We start from the raw sequence: 10,062 nt of genomic DNA on the forward strand, positions 1-10,062 counted from the left end.
AATTTAATCTCATATCTATATCTCAAATTTCTAAATCTCTTCGTTGTACCGTCTTATTTGACAATGACTTATGTCTTTTTCAGGACCGAACAACGAAGATGGAGATTGGGCATGGTAGTCTTCATGACGACCTTTACTTCCTTCGCACGGAGCGTCAAATTTTTTCCGTTTCCAATTTAGTCCAAGATAAATCTAGTCATGAGTCTTTTTCTTTATGGCATTGCCGTTTAGGCCATCCATCTTTTTCTCGTTTTCAATTTTTTAATTCAAGACTTCCATGTATGAATTTTAAATTTTTATCAAATAAAGTGCCGTGCGATATTTGTCCACTTTCTAAGCAATGTCGATTGCCTTTTCCTACTAGCACTACTTCTTCCACTCATATATTTGAGTTAGTTCATGCCGATATATGGGGTCCTTTTCCGGTTCCCTCCACCTCCGGGTGTCGTTATTTTTTGACCCTTGTTGACGATTTTTCTCGTTGTACTTGGATATTTCTTCTAAATTCTAAATCGGATTCTACTATTCAAATTAGGAATTTTTCTAATTATGTTCACACACAATTTAATTGTGTGATAAAAACGATTAGATCGGACAATGGTTCCGAGTTCATAAACCATTCTCTCCAAAGTTGGTTTCTTGAAAAAGGGATTATCCACCAACGAAGCTGTACTTATACCCCTCAACAAAACGGTGTTGTAGAGCGAAAACATCGCCATATTCTTGAAGTCGCTAGATCTTTACGACTTCAAGCTCACCTCCCTCTTTCGTTTTGGGGAGAATGCGTTCTAACTGCCGTCTATCTCATAAATAAATTACCCACACCTATCCTTGATGGGAAATCCCCTCATGAAATTCTCATGGGTGCTCCTCCGAATCTTTCACACTTACGTGTATTCGGATGCCTTTGCTATGCCCGTATCCCTTTGGTCAAAACCAAGATGGACGCCCGGTCTTCCGCCGGCATCTTTCTTGGCTACCCAAGTGGTCAAAAGGGTTACCGTATCTACGACATCTCTAATCAACGTATTTTCATCTCACGAGACGTTACATTCTTCGAAAATCGTTTTCCAATGGCTTCTCCACCTCCGGCACAAGCTCCTCTCGCCGACCCGTCTCCATCCCTCTCTATTGATGATGACGGAACCTTTAATTTTCCGGTGAATACCGAGCCTCATCCCGATTCACCATCCGACAACAGCAGGTTCACTGAAGAACCCACTGTCCCTGTCGTCCCGGTTTTGGATTCTGTTTCAGGGGTGCCTCCAGACACCCCTGCTGACACACCTTCGGGGGTGCCGACAGAAAACCCTACTTCCCCTTCGGGGGTGCCGACAGATATTTCTAAAGGGCTCCCTGGTTCAGGGGTGCCGACAGATTATTCTGATACACACCCCGCTTCAGGGGTGCCGACAGAACCCCCTGTCACCACTCCCGGTTCGGTCTCTTCTCTTGAACCGCCCGCGACCGGTGCTCCCACTTCCGGCCCCCGTCGTTGACTCCGGCAGACCGGTTCGGTCTCGCCAACCTCCTAGTCATCTCAAAGACTATGTTTGCTCCAACACCACTACCGTCAAGTACCCACTTGAAAACTATTTTTCAATAAATTCTTTTTCAACTTCTCATCAACAATTTCTTTCCTCGGTCTTGTCCTCGACCGAACCCACTTCCTTCACCCAAGCAATGAAATCTTCTCATTGGAAGGAGGCCATGGCTAAGGAAATTTCGGCCTTGGAAGAAAACAAAACATGGACTCTCACTAACTTACCACCCGGCAAGAAGCCTATTGGTTGTAAGTGGGTGTATAAAATAAAGTTCAAACCCGATGGCTCCATAGAACGCTATAAAGCTCGCTTAGTGGCTAAAGGCTATACTCAAATAGAGGGGTTGGACTACAATGATACTTTTGCTCCGGTTGCTAAACTTGTAACCGTTCGAGTTCTTCTCTCTTCGCTGCCATTAAAGGCTGGTCTCTCCATCAGTTGGACGTTAACAATGCCTTCCTCCAAGGTGACCTCCATGAGGAGGTTTACATGAAACTTCCCCCCGGATTTTCATCTAATGGGGAGTCTAAAGTATGCCGCCTTCATAAATCTCTTTATGGTCTCAAACAGGCATCCCGTCAGTGGTTTTCCAAATTTTCCTCCGTTCTAATTGAACGTGGTTTCTCTCAATCTAAGAGTGATTATTCGCTTTTTACCTTTCGTTCCTCCTCCACTCAGATTTATGTTCTAGTCTATGTGGATGATATCATTATCACAGGAAGTAATGATCATGTTATTTCCAAGTTAAAATCTTTCCTAAATAATGCTTTCTCACTAAAGGATTTAGGACGTCTCCAGTACTTTCTTGGTATTGAAGTTTCTCGTTCGTCACAAGGCATTTTTTTATGTCAAAGAAAATATGCACTTGATATTTTAAAAGATTCTGGACTGACCGCTGCACGTCCCTCTGAGTTCCCTATGGAACAGAAACTTCGAAATGTTAAATTTGTATGAGACTAAACTCGAAAGAGAAAAATCCACCTTCCCTAGTGACAAGTTCTCGTTTGGGGTATTTCCACCAAAACCCATCAATTTTTCGAAGGAGCATAGGTTAGTGGTAGGCCTAAAAATAAGTCTATTCCCGCAAGTATACGGGGTCAAGTTATAGTATTTATAATAAGATCGAGTATCGTCCCAAGAGATAGGTAGGTAACTTCGGATATTGAATGCGAGTTTAACCCAATAATCAAGATGTCAATATCTAACTTAGACTAAAACACACACACACCCAACTCATAAATTTGATTTGATTTGCAAGAAATAAGAAAACAAAAAGAACTAACTAAACTATCTAAGTAAAACGGGCGAGAGAGATTCGAGAGAAGAGTCGGAGGAACAAGAGTCGGGAGACGACAAGAGTTGATTCGGGCAAAAGTTAAGTGAGACGGATACTTCGATCCACAAGATTGACAATGACAAATACTATGTATTTATTCGCATGAAAATGTAATTAACTTCACCCACATTGACAATCCTAGGTGTCATATATAACTCGAAATCTAACATAATGAACTATTTAGATTTCGGAAGATATTCTTTAAAAACACATTTCAAAATCAAGAATGTTTGATTGACTATCATATGAATCTAAATTCCTAAACTATCATTCATTATCTAAAAAGCATATCTCATCTAATAACTTAATAAAAGCATGAAATATCTAATTATAATGCATGAATGAGAAAGAGATCATAGATTCAACATGACATGACAAGCAATAGGCATCGACTATCAAACTTACACACACTATCTAATGGATTGAGAATGAACAAGTATGACACTAATAAGCATAATATGTCCAATTAAGTGTAATCGACCAAACGTCACTAAGTATCGATTATCCACTAAGTACACATTATCGAACTTCATGTCAATTAGACGATTAAGATCGAGGCTTCTAGTTTATAAAACTAGACGAAAACAATTAAACTCACATGTAAACAAATAATAAGCCAATCATCACGTTCAAATCATACTTCAAGAGTATCCGAATACGAGAGTTCATGTATCGAAATCCGGGAATCCATAATGATAAATCTACAACTATGCATTGTCCGATTTAATGTGTCAAATACAAGCGATGTTCGACTCCTAAGGTGATGTCTATAAGTACTACGTATATCCGGAAATTATACTTAGTCAAATAAACTTCCTAAATCGGTTAATCCCTAGTCGTCGAAATCGTCGTCTAGTCGCCTAACTATGTGAAATGCATGACAAGACACATGAAAATACGATCGAAACGATAATCGAATCAAATGAACATCAATTCATAATCAAAACATGAAATCATATCAAACATAATCACGAATTTATCACATTTCATCTCATATAATCGACACACTTGATTCAACTAAACATGGTGAATAAGTAATAAATGAAAAGAAGATGATGAGAAATCCCCCTTTTTCAATGTGGTTCGAGGCTAGGTTCGTCGAGAAAAATGAGTCTCTAAGTGTAGTCGATCTCCCCGTAGCAATTTTCTGGATTTCTCTTTAATAGTGAACTTTGGGTGTCCCCGAGTAAAAATCAGATTTCCCCATAGCACCCATCATCATCTTCTCCATCTCAAGAACATCCACCATTAAAGCTTCACTAAGCTTTCTCTCTCTAGAGATTTTTCACCCAAAATCAAATCAAACTACATGGGGAGATAGATCAAGACATGGGGAGTAAAGCCCTATGGTTTTAGACCAAGAAAGTTGCCGGAACACCATGAAAATCCGGCCAAAGAAAGACATGAAATTCGGCCAAAAACCATGAAATCCGGCCAAAACACTTAGATCCGGGCCAACAGCTACTGTCCCTAGGCCGTCCCGTGCTATACCCGAGCCGGTAGCTGCTGTTCCGAGCATGTCCGAGCTGCAGCCGCGTCCGTGAGAGATGTCCGAGTTGTAGCCCGAGCTCGCGATTTGCAACTGCTGCTGCTTCCTCGCTGTCCTGCGCGTGCTGCTGCTGCTGGAAGCTTCCTCCCGAGCTCGGGAAGCTTCCCGAGCAGCAGCTCTGTCCCGTGTAGCAGCTCCCGTGCTAGCAGCTCCCGTGCAGCCCTCCCGAGCTGCTCTTGTTCCGGCCAAGCTTAGGCCGGCCTAGGTGATGGCCGGCCTAGCTTGGCCGGCTCCCTCTTCTTCTCTCTTGCTCTCTTTCAAACCAAACTCTTGTCTTGAAGAACACCCAAAACCCTAGTTTGACTAAGTCTTGGGCTATTTTGACTTAGACTTCTTTAAGAGGTGCTCATAGAAATCTTCCTTGCTTTCTCTTCTTTGGGCTCTTGGTTATGGGTTGGGCTTTGGCTCTCATCAAGAAATCAAGGGGAGTGCCTTCAAGGAAAGACTTTGGCTTCTTTCTTTTGTAACTTCCCCGTCCGAACTCCGAATTGAATTCCGTTTTCACCGTCGGACTCGTCATTAACTCCCCTTGTCATTTGATTTGCTTGAAGTCATTTTCTCTCATTTTGGGCACATGAAATGATAGCGATAATTCACTCCTTTTATTCCGAATCACACGCTTAACTCCAAAATAAGTACCTAACATGAAAAACACATAAAATATTATTGATAACACTCGAAAAACACTAAGTAGTCTAAGTTAGGCTCTCCAAATGTGACATTTTCGTGTCACATCAGTTAGACATGTATAGTTTCAAATCCTGACTCCGCCCTTGTCTGTGCTATGAGGGCAAAGCGCACACGTCATTGCGCACCATCCTGGCTCTATAGACGCCGTGGTCCTCATGACAACAACACATGTCTTGAGCTCTGACCTATTGCTCGCAGGGCCGGCCCAAGTATATCGGGGGCCCAAAACGAAATTAAAAATGGGGGCCCCATAGGCCCATACGATAGATATTAGAAAAAAATTAGATAAAATTTAAACAATGCAAAGGGTAAGAATCGAACACTTAACCTTTTACGCAAGATATAAACTATTTACCACTAAGCTACACCTTTGGGGGGGGGGGGGGGGGTAGTGGAGCGGGACTTTCACAGACTTTCATAGACAAAATGTCCCGTAGACATTTCAAGACATTTCGGATGAGTTATTATAGACAACATGTGTTCATAGACATTTTCAAGACATTGAGAGTTTGTAGACAAAATGTCTTTATAGACATTTCAAGACATTTGATCCATAGACAAAATGTCCTGGGGACATTTTAAGATCTTGAGTCCATTGACAAAATGTGTAATGCATATTATATTTGTGCTAATCAAAAATATATTTTTCGACTTTTGTAGACATCTGTGAATATTTGTGGACATTGATGGACATTTGGTAGACATTTATTATTTTAATATTATTATTATTTTTTAATTACATGAAATAATATATTTATACTAACATTTCAAAAATATATTTGACTTTCGTAGACATCTGTGAATATTTGTGGACATTGATGGACATTTGGTAGACATTTATTATTTTAATATTATTATTATTTTTTAATTACATGAAATAATATATTTATACTAACATTTCAAAAATATATTTGACTTTCGTAGACATCTGTGAATATTTGTGGACATTGATGGACATTTGGTAGACATTTATTATTTTAATATTATTATTATTTTTTAATTACATGAAATAATATATTTATACTAACATTTCAAAAATATATTTTTCGACTTTCGTAGACATCTGTGAATATTTGTGGACATTGATGGACATTTGGTAGACATTTATTATTTTAATATTATTATTATTTTTTAATTACATGAAATAATATATTTATACTAACATTTCAAAAATATATTTTTCGACTTTCGTAGACATCTGTGAATATTTGTGGACATTGATGGACATTTGGTAGACATTTATTATTTTAATATTATTATTATTTTTTAATTACATGAAATAATATATTTATACTAACATTTCAAAAATATATTTTTCGACTTTCGTAGACATTTGTAAATATTGTGGACATTGATGGACATTTGGTAGACATTTACTATTTTAATATTATTATTATTGTTTAATCACATGAAATAATATGTTTATACTAACATTTCAAAAATATATTTTTCGACTTTCGTAGACATCTGTGAATATTTGTGGACATTGATGGACATTTGGTAGACATTTATTATTTTAATATTATTATTATTTTTTAATTACATGAAATAATATATTTATACTAACATTTCAAAAATATATTTTTCGACTTTCGTAGACATTTGTAAATATTGTGGACATTGATGGACATTTGGTAGACATTTACTATTTTAATATTATTATTATTGTTTAATCACATGAAATAATATGTTTATACTAACATTTCAAAAATATATTTTTCGAGATCTGTGAATATTTGTGGACATTGATGGACATTTGGTAGACATTTATTATTTTAATATTATTATTATTGTTTAATCACATGAAATAATATATTTATACTAACATTTCAAAAATATATTTTTCGACTTTCGTAAACATCTGTGAATATTTGTGGACATTGATGGACATTTGGTAGACATTTATTATTTTAATATTATTATTGTTGTTTGATCACATGATGGACTTCAAATGTCTCTTGTTTTTTGAAAGACATTTTGGCTTCCAAATTTGTCCCAAATCCTTCACAAATTCATCAAACTATGAAGTCCACCAAAGTCTAGGACATATTTTGTCTACAATCGAATGCCTCGGACTTTCATAGACTCTCAAATGTCTGGATTTGAATGCCTCAGACTTTCGTGGACTCTCAAATGTCTGGATTTGAATGCCTCAGACTTTCGCGGACTCTTGAGAGTCCGCGAAAGTCTTGCTCCACTACCCCCCCCCCCCCTTAAATTATGTTTGAAATTGATTTAAAGTATAATCAGTTTTTCGAAAGTTACATACGAAATATGAAACATGAGGCCCTTGATTATTTGGGGGCCCAAAGCGATCGCTTTGGTGGCTTTGGTCACGGGCCACCCCTGATTGCTCGCTCAATAGGTGCCATATCGGCACAAGGTTCCGATATGGAAAAAAACGCTGTTTTTTCTGAGTTTTTTTTTTAAAAAAAAGTATTGAAAGTGGATCTTGTTAGAAAGCTAATGAAAAATCATTTCTAAATATAAAATTTTTATAGAAATCCGATATCTCAAAAAAAAGTTATATCAATTTAAAATTTAGAGAAGAATTAAAGAATTTAGTTACACAAAATGACAAAAAGGGGTATTTTAGTATTTGCACACTTTTTGACTTGAATAATAATTTTCAAATGTTTTGTGCTTTTCTACTTATTTTGAATATTATTTTCACCTTTCTAGAAATTACCCCAAGTAGTAATATATTGGGGGATTGGGTTAACCATCCAAAATGAGGGAGGAAATAGGCTTCCCATCCTAGGTAGCCAAAAAATGAAAGGCAAGTCCAAAGAGTCAGGTTAGAAAAAAAATGACGAAATGGTCCTTGAAAAACAGAGTATTTACAGTTCATGCCATTCAAAAAAGTACGGGAATTGGCAAAAAAATTTGAATTTTTTCAGACGCGAGTAAAAGAGGGGAAGTGACCGTTTCAGTTTCGTACATCATTTAATGCTCTTTTTTTCTCTCCACTTCCCTTTTTCTCTCTAGATTTCCTTCTTTTATTCTCTCTCCAATTCTTTTCCACTCTTTTCTCAACAAATTTTCGTATCTTTAAACATATTTTTCTGTTTTTATTTTTCTCTCTCTAATTCCCCCTTTCCCAACAGATTTTCTTAACCAAATCCGATTTTCTCCTTCTCTTAAGTTGTTAACCAATTTTGAATTTTCTCTCTCCAATTCCAATTTTCTCTCAAGATTTTAACCTATTCTTTCTCTAACTTTTAACCAATTCCTATTTTCTCTCCAATTTCTAACCAATTTTGAATTTTTGTTATGTACTAGAAACTGTTGTACTTGGGGAATTTTTTAGTGTACCCAAAACTGTTTTATTTACTAGGAATTTGGTTGTGTACTAGACACTTTTGTACCGAGAATTTTATTGTTTACAGGACATTATTTTATTTACTGGGAATTTTTTTGTGTACTAGACACTTTTGTACCAGAAATTTTCTTGTGTTATTGAAATTGTTTTATTTACTAGGGATTTTCTTGTGTACTAGACACTTTTGTACTGGAAATGTTCTTGTTTACCGGGATTTTTTTTATTTACTGGAAATTGTATTGTGTACTAGACACTTTTCGAACTGGTAATTAAATTATGTACCGGGAATTGTTTTGTGTACTACCAATTGGGTTATGTACTAAATATTTTTGTACTAGGAAATTTTCTTGTGTCTTGGAAATTTTATTGTTTACATGTAATTATCTTGTGTACAATGAATTTGGTTATGTACTAGACATTTTTGTAATAGGAAATTTTCTTGTGTTCTGGAAATTTTATTGTTTACAGGGAGGTATCTTTTCTCTTGGGAATTTGGTTATGTACTAGACATTTTTGTACTGGAAAATTTCTTGTTTCCTGAAAATTGTTCTGTTTCCTGAAAATTGTTCTGTTTACTAGCCATTTTTGTACTGGAAATTGCCTTGTTTCCTGGAAATTATTTTGTGTACTGACCATTAGGTTAATGTACCGTAAATTTAACATTTGAAAACGAAATCGATTCAAAAAACTTTAAGATTTAAAAAAAAACCTTCCGAAAAGAGAGATAAATTTACCTCAATATATGAGAAAAATTAGGGGAGAGATAAATCTGGAGAGATAAAGATCTTGGCGTAAATTTATGAGAGAAAAATGATAAAGAGGGAAGGAAAATCTCGAGATAAATCTAAAATTTGAAAATGAATCCATCAAAAATACTTTTAGATTTAAAAAAAAACCTTCCGAAAAGAGAGATCAATTTGCCGAAAATTTATGAGAGAAATTAGGGGAGAGATAAATCTGGAGAGATAAAGATCGGCATAAATTTATGAGAGAAATATTTGTATCAAATAGAGAGAGAAATTTTACATATCTTCTTCCTCTGTGTCTCTAAAACATTTGCAGAACTTTTTTTTAGAGAGAGAGAGATATTAGAAGTTGATAAAATTTTAGAAAGAGAGAGTGGAAGAGGATAATAAACTTCTGAAGATTAGTTTAGAGAGAAAGGAGAAAAACTTTCAGAAAATTCTTAGAGAGAGAGAGAGAGGGAAAAGAGATGAAGAAGAATATCTGTGAAAAAATTTAAAGAGAGAAAGAAACTTAAAGAGGAGAGAGAGAGGGAGTGATCTCACTCTTGTCCAGGCATTTAATGATCTTTCAAAATCGAGAGAGAGGGAAGGAGTTGTGTCAAGTCGAAGGGCAAGAAAGGAAGAAAAAAAATTAAAAAGGAAAAAAAAAAATTAAAACCCTGACATTTGGACCTGCACTCAATATTTTGGCATGTATGGATTTTTTTTCGTTACCCCAAAATTTGGATTGTTTACTCAAAAATCCTAATATATTGTCTCGGGGAGGAACCCATAGACCTCGTGATTTATTTATAAAAGTAGTAATATATTGTCATGAAGCAAACAATCCTCAAGAAGGTTGTCTGCGGGTGGTTTGCCCACCTGTTACAGTTGAC

This window comes from Eschscholzia californica, unplaced genomic scaffold (assembly GCF_041429995.1).
Source record: "Eschscholzia californica isolate CP2 unplaced genomic scaffold, dmEscCali1.0.p SCAF_2, whole genome shotgun sequence".
NCBI lineage: Eukaryota > Viridiplantae > Streptophyta > Magnoliopsida > Ranunculales > Papaveraceae > Eschscholzia > Eschscholzia californica.